This window comes from Cervus elaphus, chromosome 19 (assembly GCF_910594005.1).
Source record: "Cervus elaphus chromosome 19, mCerEla1.1, whole genome shotgun sequence".
NCBI lineage: Eukaryota > Metazoa > Chordata > Mammalia > Artiodactyla > Cervidae > Cervus > Cervus elaphus.
Genome location: NC_057833.1, coordinates 36,806,587 through 36,823,446, shown reverse-complemented (window position 1 = coordinate 36,823,446; position 16,860 = coordinate 36,806,587). Strand labels below are relative to the sequence as shown.

At 42.9% G+C, this 16,860-nt stretch overlaps 1 long non-coding RNA gene across 1 annotated transcript in view; it reads right to left on the bottom strand.

Moving 5' to 3' along the window:
- Nucleotides 1-16,860, bottom strand: part of LOC122675813 — a 48,380-nt gene that overhangs the window by 19,041 nt on the left and 12,479 nt on the right. The window contains exon 5 of the long non-coding RNA XR_006335351.1: nucleotides 12,893-13,085. This is a non-coding gene — a long non-coding RNA (uncharacterized LOC122675813). The remainder of the gene's footprint in view (nucleotides 1-12,892; nucleotides 13,086-16,860) is intronic.

Here is a 16,860-nt window from a genome sequence, read left to right as displayed (position 1 = left end):
TGTCAGATGGGAGAAGGATCCTGGACCAAAAGTGTAGTGTGGAGCGAAATGGCTGCTCAGTGAACATCCTTCCTTCCACAGACTGAACAAGGCCTCAATAAGCACATTATCTTTTTTTTTTTTTTCCTTTTAAGTGGCAGTCCTATTGTGAGTAAGGGGCTTACAGGACAAGGCCCCAGACAGAACAAAGAAAACACTCCCACCAACTCTCTTGCCAGAAATGAGCTGAAATTTTCGGAGAGGTGTGGGAGCCAAAGTTCTCAGGGAGAAGTCCCAGAAGACTGTCCATCAGGTGAGAAAATGTAGGCAAAATGTAACGTGTAAAATGATGAACCAGAAAATCATCCAGGCAGCCTGCACCCAGCTATGTCTTAATGAGGCAAACTCCAAAGAAGCTTTTCCTTTAATCTGGCATTTGAAACGAAATGCTGCTAAGAAGCCCCCCACCTCACCCACCCCACCCTTACGTGTTGCCATGACGACCCAAGTTCTTAGGACTTGAAAGAACTACCTCAGCATTTCTCTCTAAAACAAAAGAAAATTATTCCAGGTTTCTGGGCAGAGAACTCCGAGGAATGGGCCCTGTTACTGGATAGCAGGTTCCTCAGAGTTGCCGAGTGATGAAATATGAGCCTACGGGGACCAGGGCCTTCAGAAAAGCCGGGAAGGAAACGGGGGATGACAGGAACCCAGGGCTCGCCCCAGCTTGCGGAGCCCGTGCTCTGCCTCATTGCTGGCTCTCCCCCCTCAGCTGGGCCTCATTTGCCCCTGCAGTGAAGCGCTTTAAAAGAAAACACATCCTCTCTCCATATGGAAAGGGGCAAGGGTTGGAGGGGGAGCAGGTCCTGGCTCAGGGGATCCCAGGCGGGCAGCAGAAGATGCCGTCTCATGCTCTCCAGTTTGATTTGCTCACGGAATAGCCAAGGTGGAGCCAACCTGCTGCATGTCTAAAAAGCCCCTTCAAAGCCCCCCTTGAAAGCTTACGGTCCTGCTAATGAGGGCCAATTTAAGTCTTCTCCTGAATCCAGGAAGCAAAGCCCAGGAGGTGACAGCCGGACAGCCTACCTGCTCCCACAAAGTTCCCTCTCGTGCCAGACTTCGAGCCAAAAACTGAGGCCTTGACACTTTCTTATACAATTGCTGATCACATCTTGAGTCTACTTCCTAAAAATTCCTCAAATCCATCCATTTCTTCCTCTCTCCATGGCTGTTGTCTTGATTCAGGCCTCACCATCTCTAATCTGAAATGGTACTTCCAGGTCAGCTGCACGCCAGGGCTAGAAGGGTTTACAGACACAAATCTAAACTTGTCACCTCCTGCCTAAAATCCTTCAGTGCTCCTCCTGCCTTTAGGATAAGTTTTCAAATTCCTCAGGAAGATATGCAAGGTCTTTCATGACCAACAGCTCTCAGCCCAGTTTACTCCACACTCCAGCCATAAAGAACACAGTTCCCCCATCCATATGCTTTTCTACACCTACCCTTCCCTGACCCAGTGTGCTGGATAAGACCTGCTGGCCCCTCCAGATTCACTCTGCATCCTGCTCTGTGCCCCAGAGGCTGCCCTGTATGGATCCCATAAGTGAACTCCGGGGCCCTATGGCTTCTGGTTGGGTTTAGCCAACAGGAAGCACCAGGAACAACTGTAACACAGGAGAGAGTGAAGCCAGGGTAGTTACTCCCTCCCTGGACAGTCCTATAAGCCTGCCTGCTCCCAGATGGAGGACCGTTCCTTCTATCAAGGCACTCATCTGCAGGACTTTTCTTCTGCGGTACAGAGACCCCTTTCCCATTTCTTCTGGCCTAGAGGCTGCTGCTAGCCTGGGTTTCTGTGATATTTTGTAATCTTCCTCCACCCCCTACCCACACTCTTGCAAATAACCCCTCTGTATGTAAACCCTCCTCAAATTATCTTAACTTAGATTAACTTAACTTAGATTAACTTAACTCAAATTATCTTAACTCAACATCATTCCCTGTTGGGACCCTGACTAATAGAGTCCTCCTTTGTCTTTGCTAAATTTCTGTGGAGACATCTCCTCCAGGATGGCTTCCCGCTTCTTCCCAATCTGTGTCAGCTGCCCTGCCCCCTTGGGCTCGCAGATCCTCTATATAGTCCACTGTTACAGCTCTTCCCATACTTTATTGCAAAAGCCAGTCCTCTGTGCACCACAACTACTAGAGCCCAGGAGCTGCAACCACGGAGCCCACGCGCCACAACTACTGAAACCTGCATGCCCTAGAGCGCACGCTCTGCAACAAGAGAAGACACTGCAATGAGAAGCCTGCACACCACAACAAGAGAGTAGTCCCAGCTCACCACAGCTAGAGAAAAAGCTCTAGCAACAATGAAGACTCAGCACAGCCGAAAATAAATAAATTAGACAGATAGATATAGATATATTCTAAAAAGCCAGTCCTCTGTCCTAAATCTGAGTCTCTGGAGGTTGGGGACCATGTGTTACTGCTCATCCCTGCACCCCAGTATCTGGCACAAAGCTACCCCTCAGAAAACATTTGCTGAATGAAGGAAAGAAGCAGGAGCTCAGAGTAAGATCTGCCAAAGACACAGAGGAAGCACAGTGCAGCATCTGTTTGTGGTACCCACTGAAGGACCTGGCTTCTCCCAGGCCACCATCAATTAGATCACAGGCAAGGACTCAAAGAAAGGCTATTATTTAAAGAACACCCCACATCCAGGGCCTGAGGCCCACATCAGTGAGTATAGGGAAAGAATGAGGGAGATGCTCTGGTTCATGTGTCAGCAGCTGTGCTTCCTGAGGAAAAAGAATGACCAGCTTTCCTCAGCCCCCAGGGAAACAATGGAAGTTTCCATCCTTGAGCTGGGAGTCCTGTGAACCTAGTGTCAACCACTGGGAGATTCACACCAACTTCAGTTCAGTTCACTTCAGGCACTCAGTCATGTCCAACTCTTTGTGACCCCATGGACTGCAGCACGCCAGGCCTCCCTGTCCATCACCAACTCCTGGAGTTTACTCAAACTCATGTCCATTGAGTCACTGATGCCATTCAACCATCTCATCCTCTGTCGTTTCCTTCTCCTCCCGCCGTCAATCTTTCCCAGCATCAGGGTCTTTTCAAATGAGTCAGTTCTTTGCATCAGGTGGCCAAAGAATTGGAGTTTCAGCTTCAGTATCAGTCCTTCCAATAAAAATTCAGGACTGATTTCCTTTAGGATGGACTGGTTGGATCTCCTTGCAGTCCAAGGGACTCTCAAGAGTTTCTCCAACATCACAGTTCAAAACACCAACTTACTGAAGGAAATTCCTAAAAATCCAGGGGCTGTTCCAAAGGACCTAGCACCACTCTACCAAATCATTCACTCATTCATTCAACAAAGTTCACTGGCGCTCTGCTCTGTGCAAAGCACTTCCCTTGGATTTGCTCTATTGAAATGTTATCCAAAAGGAAAAAGTCATTTTTTTTCTTTCAGTCTGAGTCTCTGGTGGGTCCTGTAAAAGACCTAGTGGGCCCAGAGGATGGGCTTCAGGTAGGAAGGCCCCAGGCACCTGGAAAAATCACGAGAGATGGCCAGAACAGTGACCTGGTATCATAAATGGCCTCTAGAATCCTGGCTTCCCCTTTCCAGATATGCGACCTTGGGCAGAGCATCTCATGTTCCTGTGACTCAGTCTCCTCCTGTGCAAAGTGGCATCATCATAGGACCTGGCTCATACAGCTGTTGTGAAAATTAGGTAAAACAGAACATCGTCCAGGAGGTTACCAAGAGCATTGCATTCCAATTCTATCAGACTCAATGCTCCCTTTTTCAGCAAATATTTTGTAAGACCACTTTTACTATTCTGAAATGAAATTTATAGATAATATGACCCACATAATATCATGTGTAATATTACACATAATTCTTTAGAATCAATATACAACCCTAAGATAAAGAACTAAAAGAAAATAATTTAGAATAAAATAATATGTATTTTAATCTATATATGTTTGAGCATAACTACACAAGAAGATATAGATAACTGTACCTACTTGCAATGAATATGTTTGAATTTAAGAGCAGTAAAACATTATTGACTGCAACATTACGAGTACTTCTTTAAATGTGATGTTCTGAAACAAGATTAAACAAATACTATATATTCATACAGATATGTATGAATGCAGCGGAACAGAGGTGCATTATTTTGGCACTCAAATACAGTGAGGATTTTGCTGTTCATATTGTGGTTCTGAAATGGTACACAACTCCTGGGAAAGATAAAATACAGTATTCTCTTGATTTATATGATAGTAGCATTCATGAAAAATTCAATGTATATTAAAACTATGCAAAAAGTACTTGTGTTTATATACAAAATGGAATTAGGTTCTAGGCTTAGACCAATATAAAGAGATTTTCTACCTGTACAAATGTCAGGTGGGACATTCAAATGTCAAATATCACATGAAGTGCAGGACAAATCATTGGATAAAACTGCCTCACATAAAAAAAAAAAAAAAAGAAAAAAACTGCCTCAAGTAAGGCAAGAAATTTGGCCCTCTCTGTCTCCTTTAAGTAGTGCCCCAGCAACCAGGGTAATATAAATACACCAGGTATTTCTAAAATGCCTCTAGGGGGCAGCACTGTCTCCATCGAGGATCAGTGGGCCAGAGTTTATGGGGTTACCGAACCCAGAAGGAATGCAGGACGATGGCCATGCAACCTCCAGGAACACAGACCAGACAGAAAGCATTAGGAAAATCTATCAGCATTTCACACTCAGACTCCAGTGATTTTTTTCTGTCCTTCTACATTCTTGTTTTGGGCTTCCTAGGTGGTGCTAGTGGTAAAGAACCCACCTGCCAATGCAGGTAGACATAAGAGATTCCGGTTCGATCCCTGGGTTGGGGAGATCCCCTGGAGGAGGGCCATGCAACCCACTCAAGCCTGGCCGGCTACAGTCCATGGAGTCGTAAAGAGTCAGACACGACTGAAGCGACTAGGGTAAGGCCATTCCCCCATGCACAAGGAATGAAGTCTCTCTTGAAGAGTATGAAGAAGGAAATCACCATATTAGGCAGAGCTACATCACATAGACTTCCAGGTAGAGAAGAACCCTCAGCAGGCTGATTGATCCTTGTACTCTTCTCCCAGAACAACTATTGGGACCTCTTTGAAAAGTACATCATCAGTGGTCTATAAATAACCCTCAGTTTGCCCATCTATGGCTCCATTGTGAATCAACACCAGAGGATTTCACAATGCTGTCTCTCAACTGGACATTCCTAAAGAAAAATCATCATCTTTGTGGATATAAACCATACCTCTGGCAAAACCAGTCAAGTCACTGAGGTAAGCCGGTGTGTGCCCACCCCTTTCCTTGCTGTATGCAGCCTCAATGAATGACCATCAAAACCTTACTTGAATCTGAGTTCTACTTCCCATAAAAAGGAGCAATCATTTCAATCATCCCAGGAAAAGGCAGCTCATGGGATAGGAAGCTGGAATTTAGAGGCTGAAACCAGACAGAAGGGAAACTCATCTCCTTCTTGGCTTCATTATTTTGGTGGATCCACCTGAACTCTCAAGAGGGCAGCTAGACAGGCTTTCTGGGACTGCTGTGATGGTTTTGACTACACAGAGGCAGCCCCACGCTAGGATAAGTGGGCCCTGAGCCCTCATGATCAAGTCATATCTTGCAAATGAGATTATATGAAGTCATGTTATTCTTCTCTGTTTATTTTTCTTGTTATCCCCAACCTGCCGTAAAGGCTGGTCTGAAGGATCCTGAGTTGTCTCAGTGTATGTGTGTGTGCTGGAGGGTGGGGCCACTGACTAGTGTTGGTGATGAGTGAGAAATCCCAAGGGAAAACTCCAGTCATCTCTCTCCACAGTCTCCCTTCCTTGGTAAGCTTGGAGGAGTTTTCATTCATTAGTAAAGGCAGTAACTTTCCCCCACAGAGTCTGGTGGAACCAGGGAGGCCCTAGTCACAGATGAACTAGGTGAGACACCAAGAAGAGAGCCCAAGACCATGCGCCCACAGTTAGGTTATCAAAACTCGAGACTAAGAAGAAGGCTGATCTCGAAGCAAAGAGTTATAATGCTGGGACCCATTCTGTTGGCTGTATCCATTTTTCCAGGTAACAAAGTGGGTCCACCAATCATTGGTGGGGGTGAGCCTGCCTTTCCGAGAGAGTGGCTCCATCCATGGATAGAATGGATTCACCAAAGCTGGGAACCAAGCATGGCTTGACATGTATCACCTACATGTGTTTTGGGGGACAGAGAAGGAGCCAAGAGAACAAGAGAATACACAAATAAAACAGAAATAACTACAGCTATTTTCTCAAGACTTGCTTCTCATTACCTCTCACACTCCTCAGGAGAGCCCCCAGGGGCACCGTTTCTAAATGTCCTGAGGTATGTGACCTCCAGGGTGCCAGAGGCCTGGGAACTGGAGCTGCTCTCTCCAGCAAGCCCACGGCCTCCAGAATCTCCCTGACATCTCTGCCATCTGGCCTTCTGTTCTGTAGAGCAACCCCCACAACTTGAGGCAGTTTTGGAAGCAAACCAGAGAGGGAGACCACTGAGTGTGAATACCGATCTCAGGAAGCCAGTGCACTCAACCAGTGGTTCCCAGCCCTACATGCACATTAGAATCACCTGCGGAGCTTCATCACACACTTAGGGCTGGACCCCACTGCCAGAGATTCTGACTTAATTGGTCTGGGGTAGGGCCCAGGCCTGGATATGCTTTAAAATCTCCCCAGGTAATTCTAATGTGCAGCCAGGGTTGAGACCCACTATATTATATACAACAGGAGAGCCCCTCAGGCCTTCACTCAGATTCCAGTTACTCCTAATTTATATACACTTCTAACAATCCAGTTGTCTGGTTTCCTAGCTGGCACATGATTAAAAACTGCATATGTAGAAGGGGAGAGAAAGGCTGCTAATGAAAAGACACTAAAACCAGCAAGACGTAACAAATGAGCGTCTGAGCACAAGTGTAAAGATAGAAAGCCTATAAAAAGCAAACACAGCACTCAACCCCTCCCCTCTCCAGCATATCCTATTTACAGTAAGGGCCTGAGGCGATCTCTAGGTGGAGGAGGGAGGTGGGAGGAGGGCGGGCTTCAGGCCCAGGAAGTATTACCACCCCATTTTATGGATGAAGAAACCAAGACTCAAGGAGGATCACAGATGGGCTCGCTCAAAGTTGCACAAGCCCTGAGTTGCAGTGCTGGGATTTGAAGATCAAATGTTGGTCAGTGCTTAAAAGCCCACATATGTTGAAAGTGCCATATCTGCCTGTTGAGTATGACTGATATTTCCGATGACCCAACCCTCAGTATCCAGCTATTCAAGACGTTCATTCTAGGAACAGTTATACACACACAAACTCACAAATATATGCTTAACATTGATGAAAGAACAGAGTATCCATTTGGGAAATAAATAAATAATACAAGTTCTTTCCCAGCTCACACCATTCATCAAAATGAATACCAGATGGATAAAGATGGAAACGAAACCATAAAGGTACTAGAAGAAAATATAAGTGGATATTTTATAATCTTACAATGGGGAAGGACTTTCTAAACATGTCAACAAAAGCAGAAACCATAGAGGAAAAGATTGATAGATTTGACTACATTAAAAATTAAAAACTTCTGTACATCAAAAACTACCATAAATTGAAAAAATATTCAACCTCGCTAGTATTCAAAGAAAGGCAAATTAAACAGCAATGAGAGGTCTTTTTTTTTTTTCCCTGATCAGATTGGCAATGATTAAAAAGAATGATAATACAGAGAGTTGGTGAGGGTGAGGGGAAATCAGCGCTCATACACTGTTGAAGGGAGTATAGAGTGGTACAGTCTTTCTGGAAGGCATTTGGGCAGTATGTATGAAAAAAGCCGAAGAAGACATGTAACTTTTGACCCAGTAATCGTATGTATAAAAATTTATCCAAAGGAAAGAATGGATCTACACATGCATATATAAAATGTGTATGAGGATTTTATTCACTGAGGCACTCTTTGGAATGTTGAAAACTGGAAGCAACCTAGCTGTTTAACAAAATGAATTAGTCAAATAAATTATGTTATACACATAAGACATAATATTTTGTGGCTGCCAAAAATGATGCTGTATAGACATACAGGCCAGTGGAACAGAACAAAGCCCAGAAACAGATTCAAATATATATGAGAATTTGGTATATGATAAATACCAAGTCAGTGAGGGAAAGATAAGATTTTTAATAAACGGTGTTCGACTACCTGGAAAAAGATGCTAGAGTAGCATTTCACATAGTATACCAGGATAAGGGTCAGCTGGATCTTAGGTTTGGTTAGGTTATCAAAACTAGAGACTAAGAAGAAGGCTGATCTCGAAGCAAAGAGTTTAAAAAGGCACAAAATAAAAACATGAAATCACCAGAAGAATAAAAGAATTCCTTTATAATCTTGGAGTAATGAAGGCCTTTCTAATTGATTCAATAATTAAGAAGTCATAAAAGACTGATAAATACATCTATATAAAAATCTTTTTAAAAAGTCTGCATGGCAAAAACACCAAAAGCAAAAGCAAAAAAAAAAAAAAGAGAGAGAGAGACTAACTGGAAAAAAACTGCAACCTATTTCACAAAGGGTCAATCACTCTCACATAATTTGTTTCTAGATATCAAGGAGATCAATAGCCCAATTAAAAAAAAATGCCCTTTTTCAGAAAAAAGAAATACAGATGGCTTTAAAGACTATAAAAGAATGTTTAATTTCATTATTAATAATGAATGCAAATTATAGTTGCAATGACTTTTCACCTATCAGATTTATACATATCCAAAACACACTTGATTGGGGGAAGTTGTAAGCAAATAGGCACCCTCATACATTGCTGGTAGGAATAGAAAATGATGCACCCCTATAAAGGGCAATATGGCATTTTCTATTAATGTTGCTAATGTATTTACCCATTGACTCAACAATCTCACTCTGAATTTTTCCTGCAAATATATTTGGACACATAGAGAAATGATAGATATATGTATGCATTATAACATTACTTGTAATAGTAAAAGACTGGAAATAACCCAAATGTCTGATTATATGGAACTGGTTAGATATTATTGTTTATCTACCCCATAAAATGCCAGGAACTATGTACTGATATGAAAAAGTCTCCACTACTTACTATTAAATTTCTATTTTAAAGCATAGTACCTAATAACTACATAGTGTGCTAACTTCTTTGTAAAAAAGGGCAAGGTATATATAATTGCATTTGCTTGTATTTTCAAAAAGGGGCATGGTAACTATTAAAAGTGGGACCTATGGAAGTGAAATCAAGAAACCAGGTGAAGAGGGACATGAGTGCAAAAAAAATTCTCAATTATACTTTTTAATACCATTGTGATTTTTGAACTGTGTGAAAGTATTGTCTATTTTAGAAGAAAACTAGTTTAATACATACTTGTGCAGATTCACTTGTGTTGACATGAAAAGATTTTCAAAATGGACTTAGTGCATAAATTAGAAATACATACAAAATAATCTCAATTCTGTCTTTCAAAAATCATGTATCTATAAGGTTGTATTCTTATATAATGATTTCCATAATCTTGGGAAATAGGAAAGCTTTAGCTATAAACAAGTTCATCACATTGTATTTAATTTTAAAAAATCTGAAAACAAGTCTAAAATGTAACAACAGGCATTAAAGGTGGTATGGGATCTGTGAATAGTTTCAATTAGAAAGAATTATAGAAAAATGTTTATTACTGTGAGAAATTAACAGTATGTCAAAAAGTATATATAGTGTATATATAAAGCAGCGTATACAATATAACTCTGTTTAATAGAAAAAAAATACATGTTTAGAAAAACTGGCGGAAGATACATGCCAGGGTATTTGTTAATTGTAGTTACCCCTGCATGTGGAATTATAGGTGTTTGTTTTCTTTTAAATGGTCAAGATTGTCACACTGCTCCATAATAAACGATGCCTTCTAAAATGAGAAGAAAAAAATAAATAAAGCACTAAGCAATTTTTAATGCTTTTTAAAAAAAAAAATAATGCTTCAAGAGTTAAATTCTAAACTACCTTAAAAAGTCACCTACCTGAGAGTCTGGCTAAGTAAGGTGGGCTACCTTCATCTGCTGATGATAAGTCTTGGTCCTAGGCTGAGATTCTTATTCTGTCCTTCCTCCCTTTGAGACTTTCCTGACATACAGGGTGTTGGCCACCACGCTGGGACCAACAGCACTGCCCACCAGTATAGGACAGCAAGACACTGCAACACCACAAGACCCACCTCTCCTCACTCCCACCCCAGAGAATCACTGGTGCAACCACTTGCCTTCTGATACCTTCCGGCAGCTGAGCTAATAACTTGCTGGGCTGGAAGGTGGCGGGTGGGCAGTGTTGTGGGTGACATGGTCGGGCAGGGAGATTCTCTGTGCAAGGAAGGCGTGGCTTTCAGGCGGGGCATCTCTCAGGCAGATGCCCTCCAAAGAGGCTTGGGGGAAAAGAGGAGGGGCCTGAGGCCTAGGCAGCCCCCTAGGCCCTTCATGTTTCCTGAGAGTTTACTACAATCATCTTTTACCTGGTCTCCTGCTCTGTCCCTATCTTGTCCAACCTGACTTCCAAGCCCCTCGCACTCTTCTTGAAACATACCCAATTATTTTATTCCTGGGATCAAAACATTTTATCTGAAATCAGCACTTCTCCAACTTTCCCGCTAATGTACACCAACAGCAGACAAAAGAAATGCCTTTGGTTCCCCCAGGGGACCTCACAGCCTGAAGCTCCTGCCAGCACACCCAAGCTCTCTTTGAAGTCTTCTGTTTTCTCTTAAAAATTCATGAGAATTTTGCATGCTATTCCATGATATATCTGAACTTCTCTTAATATGAAGATGTTTAAAATTACTCACCTCAAGGAAAACTGATGCTCCTGAAAGAAATATTGTGTTTATCCAAAGGCTCAAATATCCTCCTTGGAGAGGTACCTATAGCATAAAATCCAAGCTCCTGACAGGCGAGGCTCTATAAAATTTGGCCCCCACAAACCCTCCTGCCTTCCTCCCGCTATCCTGTGCACACTGTCCAATCACTGGGTCCCCAGGACTCCTGCCATGTCCTGATTTGCCAGGTTCTTGCCAGTCCCTGCATTTTTGCTCAGGCTCTTCCTTCCTGTGGACCCCACTCTCTACCTGCTGACAACCCACCATCCCTAAAAGCCTTCAGGGAGATTAAATGCCACTTTCCACATTACATCTCCTCTGATGGTCTTGACAGATGCGAAAGCAGCCTGTGCTTTGGGATCAGAAAGCTGGTGTTTAAGTCCTGACTCTCAACTCTTAACACTGAACAAATTATCTAACTTCTCTGACATCTCATTTGTAAAATAGGGAACAACTGCGCTTCTTTCACAGGACTGTTATAGGGAGTAACAAAAATTCAAGCAACAATGTCGTACCCTGTCTACACTCCCCTACACTCCTCCAAAACTCCTAGAGCAGTCTTTACACCACTCACAGAAAGGGCAGGTGTTAACGCATGCATGGTTTTTCATAATGGCTTATTTTCCCCCAATAGATCGGTGAAGTTTCTTGTATTACCCCCATGACCCCATGGCTTGAAAGATTTTGGTTATTAAGTCAAACACATTTGGTTATTAAATCAAACACATTTATGGAAGAGTACCCACTTTTCTAAGTTTTCTATCCCATGCTTTCTGAACACGGAGAACTGTTCCCAGCCTCCCCTCTCCTGCTGCACTTGAGGGGCTCTGAGCAGGCAGCCACCCACAGAGACCATAAACACCTCAAGACTGCAGCCCCAGCTCCACGCTTCCCACAGCACCTTACTCAGCGCCTTGCTCTAAGAACACACCTAGTAACTGCTTGTGGCATAAACAGAAAGTTCCACCCAGATGACAGTGGGGGAGAGTCCTGTCTAAATGAGCCAGGTCGGTGTGCAGAAAGGGGGCATTGTTATGGGAGGCAGGCAGTGCTGGAGGCCACCCTTCTCCCCCGACCTGCCCCAAGCAGCAGGCACCCCCAGTTCTACCAGCTGGCCTCCAGCTTCAGTGTGTGAGCCGATTAAAAAGCGCCCTCTCTTCAGTGTCTGGAAACTCCTGCAAGGAAAGTTTGCTGCCCCAAGTTGGCTTTTGACTAGAGTCTTAATAAGAGGCCTCAGCAGGCTGTGGCTGGAGAGACAATGTCACTTAGAGGAGCAGCTTGAAGCGGCAGTTAGGAGAAGAATTATTTTAATGAATACATTTCCTTTCAATTGTATGGGAATATCAAGATCCCATTAGAATAGGGAAGCAATTAGAACTAATAAAGATGAATGCACAGTGCTCAGTGCGTGCGGAATAACAAGCAGCCAACAAAGGGATTCGGAGAGCCCACACTAATCCAAGTGCACTGGCAGCCAGCGGAGGGGAAACGGCTCTGTTCAGCTGCTCAAAGGCCCTGTGTCCCGCGCATTCTGGTCACGGCCAGCAAATGGCGTGAGTTGGGCCTTGGAGTTGGGGGTGGGTGGGCCCCCGCCCCGGCCCTGGGGGATAGAGATGGGCTGTTGGCAGCCCCTTGGCGACGGCCATTCAGAACAGGGCCCTGGCTCCCCGCCAGCCTCGCGCCTGCCCCTCGCACTGGGCCTCATTGTGTCCAGGTGGCAAATGCCTTCTCGCCAACTCTCCTTCGAGGTTTAGAGAGCGGGTGGGACAGTGGAGGAGGGAGGAAAAGGGGGGCCCTGTGCCCCCACATCTCTCTCCTCCCCTCCGCCAGCCAGGGTCTGTTCCTCCTCTGGGTTGGGTGTTATGTTACAGACACTGGTGGGTCACAGGCAGCCAAACACAGGAGTACTGTTGCTTACACAATTGCTCTTCAAACAGTAACAAACAATTTTCGTTACCCAAGTCAGATCGAATCATCTGCCTGGCCATCCTGCTTCAATACCAGCCACACATACAGGACCCAGGGCTTCACACTCTGCCCACTCTGCTGTGACAGAACTGGGTTTCATTCTGTCCCTGGCCCAGGGATGTAGGACAAAGCTCTTCCTCTGATCCCTTCTTTGAGCCGGATCAGCTGCACGGCTGTCCAAACTGTCAAGAGAAATAGAGAAGACATAAGCACCTATGCAGTTTGGGGCTCACTCAGTTCGGGGGTGAGACACTGCTCAGAATCTGTGTGAAGAAGGCACTGAGAGCTTGGAGGACTCTACTGACAAATTTAGAAGGAATCCAACAAGATAACTCTGGCTTCCCACCAAAGCAGTCACTAGCCTTAGATGGAGTGTCAGGACTTGACATTTCTTTATTTAATCTTTTTTGGCCAGACAGTTTTTTCAACCAGGAATGCGTAAGCTCATTCCAAAACGTCTGCACGAGAGCCCAGTCCCACTTATTACTGAGTTTTCTACCACGTCTCTTTAAAAAAAAAACCTGTAACCTTTTTATTTGTTTCTTAATGGTAGAGCATTTTAAAAGTACGTTTACATTTATAACCTTACTTGAACCTCAAAATAACTCTGGGAACTGGCAGAGGCTAAGGTTATCCGGCCTAAAAATGAGGAAACAGTGGTCCAGAGAGGTTAAGTATGCTGTGCAAGAATAAATGAATGGGCTGGGACACCAGAAGTCAGGTTTTTTGATCCGGTTCAGTGCTTTGTTCTAGAACACACCTTTTCTACACCCACAGAGTGCCGGACATTTCCAGGATAATTCATCCTGCCGGTCTGTTTTTCCAGTATGACTCCCTTACCCCTTTCCACATACTAAACTGTGCTAAGCACTGTAGGCTTTTAAACACTGTAGTCTAGACTACAAAGAATCACCCTTCAGGAAGCTTTCAATCCAACAGTTATAAAAGTTTTGTTTTGCTGCCCTCCACCCCCAACCCCATCAAAGAAGGAGAAATACACATTTCCTCCCTTTTAACAGCTTAAATAGGAAGGACTGTTTTAAAAGTCTGCCTGGCCTTGGCTTCCCTGGGGGTGCAGTGGTTAAGAATCTGCCTTGTAGGGGACACTGGTTCGATCCCTGGTATGGAAGATCCCACATGCTGTGCAGCAACTGAGTCCATGTGTCACAACTACTGAGCCCCACATTGCAACTGCTGAAACCCATGCTCAACAAGAGAAACCACTGCAATGAGAAGCCCACACAAGACAGCAAAGAGTAGCCCCCATTCACTGCAATGAAAGAAAGCCCACACACAGCAATGAAGACCCACCACACACAAAAAATAAATAAATAAGCAAGTATTTGGGGAAAAAATAGCCTGCCGGTCCAGTATGAGTTCACCACAATCAAAACTGACAACTGATTGTCTAGGCCCCTTTCAATAAAAAACATTGTAGCATCCAGGGGTTGTTAAGTGGCAAAGCAAAGTCATTCAACTTTCATATCCCTCATCACCTAAAGGTCTGTTCATTTAAAAAATGTTTTCACATGGTGACTATAGTTAATAATACTGTACTGCATATTTGAAACTTGTTAAGAGAATAGATCTTAAAAGTTCTCATCACAGAAAAAAAATCTTATAACCATGTATGGTCCCTAGACTTATTGTGGTTATCATTTCACAGTATATATGAACATCGAATTATTGTGTTGTATACCTGAAACTAATGCTATCAATTATTCCTCAATTTTAAAACCTTATTTTTATAATTTTAAGGTATAATTTATACACCAAGAGATACATAGATATTAAGGGCAGAGTTTAATAAGTTTTGACAAATGTATTATCTACACCCAAACCAAGATTCAGAATATTTCCATCACCCGCAGAAAGTTCATGCCTATCCCATTCCAGTCAACCCCACTCCAGGCCTCCACCGTTCTCATTTCTGTCACCAAAGATTAGCTGAACCCATCTTGAACATCAGATTAACTGGAATCATACTGTGTATCTTTTGTGTCTTTCTTCTTTTACTCAATGTCAACCAGACTCATCCAAGTTGTTTCAGTAGTTTATTTTTTTGTTTTTGTACTTTTTAAATTAGTAGGATTATATTATTAATTCAGTTTTCAAAACCCAGTCATATTACTACTAATTTGCCCCTCAAAATTCTTTCCATTCAATGTATCTCCTGCATGCTCCTTTGCATGCAGCTACCTCCTCTAATCCTCCTTGGCAAAGCTTGAAGTGAGAAAGATACGTAGAATATTTTGTCTGCAAGGATGCCATTTCAGGTTGGAGTGATTCTACCCTCAGGAGAAACTGACAACCAGGCAGTCCAGCATTGTGGTCATGAGTACAAACTTCAGAATAGACAGATCGAGGTTCTCATTTCTAGTCTAGCACTTAGCATATGGGTGGCTGGGGACAGGGGATTTAACCTCTCAGGGACTGTTTTCCCATTTGCAAAGTGAGGATAATAATACCTTCCTAATAGGGATTTGTGAGGACTAAATTATATTGTATATAAAATGTCTGGCATAATAGAAACTAATAATAACCTCAAGTTAGACTATAATAAACATCCTCCTGCTTCATTCACATACTTTCAGCTTTTCTAAGTCATAAAGTATAAATGGGTTTTATACTTTATATTTCAGACTCTTTTAAAGATAAAGAGTTCATGACTACATCTAGAAAACTCTATCAGATATTTACTTAAAAGAAACGTTATTTCCTCTGGAAAAAAAAGGAAAGCTTTTTATCATTTATTCAATGACAAGTATATTCTGAGTTCTGATACTGAGGGTCTCTTCATAAGAGTTAAGGACACAGACCTAGCTTTCAGGATATTTGGTTTTGGAGGGGAATAAGATAAGCACAAATATAACTATAATACAAAGCAAAGTATGGTCAATAATAATAATTAACATCTATTAATATAGTGGTTAAGAGCATGGTCTCTGGAGTCATATGATTGAAATAGTGGCTCAGTCATGTGATGTTGATGAAGTTACTTAACCTCTTTGTGTGTTATTCACTTGTAAAATGGGAATAATAATAGCACTTATCTAGCAGGACTGTTAGAAGAAGTAGATGAGTTAATACATGTAAAAAATTAGTACATTAAAAAATATGCAATAAATAATAACTAACACTCATTGAGGGCTTCCCTGTTGCCTCAGTAGTAAAGAATCCGCCTGCCAAGGCAGGAGACGGGGGTTTGATCCCTGGGTCAGGAAGATCCCCTGGAGAAGGAAATGGCAACCCACTCCAGTTTTCTTGCCTGGGAAATCTCATGGACAGAGAAGCCTGGTGGGCTACAGTCCATGGGGTCACAAAAGAGTCAGACACAACTTAGTGACTAAAGAGCAACAACAAAAACCCATTTATTGAACACTATGTGCCAAGCACTGCGTTAAATGGTTTCTATGCATTTCTTCACATGATCTCCACAATGCTGTCTCTACTACTATGCCCATTTTACTCACAAGGCAACTGAGGGGCAGGAAGTTTAGGTAATGTGCCCAAGATTACATAGCTAGTAAATAGCAAATCCCATAGAAAAGACATATCCATAAAATGGGGACAGTGATAAAAGTACTCATCTTAATGAGAATTAAACAAATTAATCCTTGAATAATGGTTAGAACAGAGCCTAGAGCACAATAAGGCCTATGTTAAATACAAATTGCTATGGTGATTCTGAAATGGCAGTAAATAAGGAAGGCTTGAAAGGAGAAAGAGAAGTGGAGCGAGAGGAGGAAAGGGGAGGAAAGGAGAGAAGAGGGAGAGACAGGAGGGGAGGAGAGAGGAGGAAGAGGTAGAGGAAGAAGAGGGAGGAGCTGGAGAAAGGGGGGAGGGAGACAGACTGGTAAAGGTCAGAGTAGAGCAGGCAAAAAGAAATAATGGGAGTAATTAAGTTTGATAAGATTAAAAACAAAACCCCTTCCCTTTCCTCCAGTTAGTTACTAT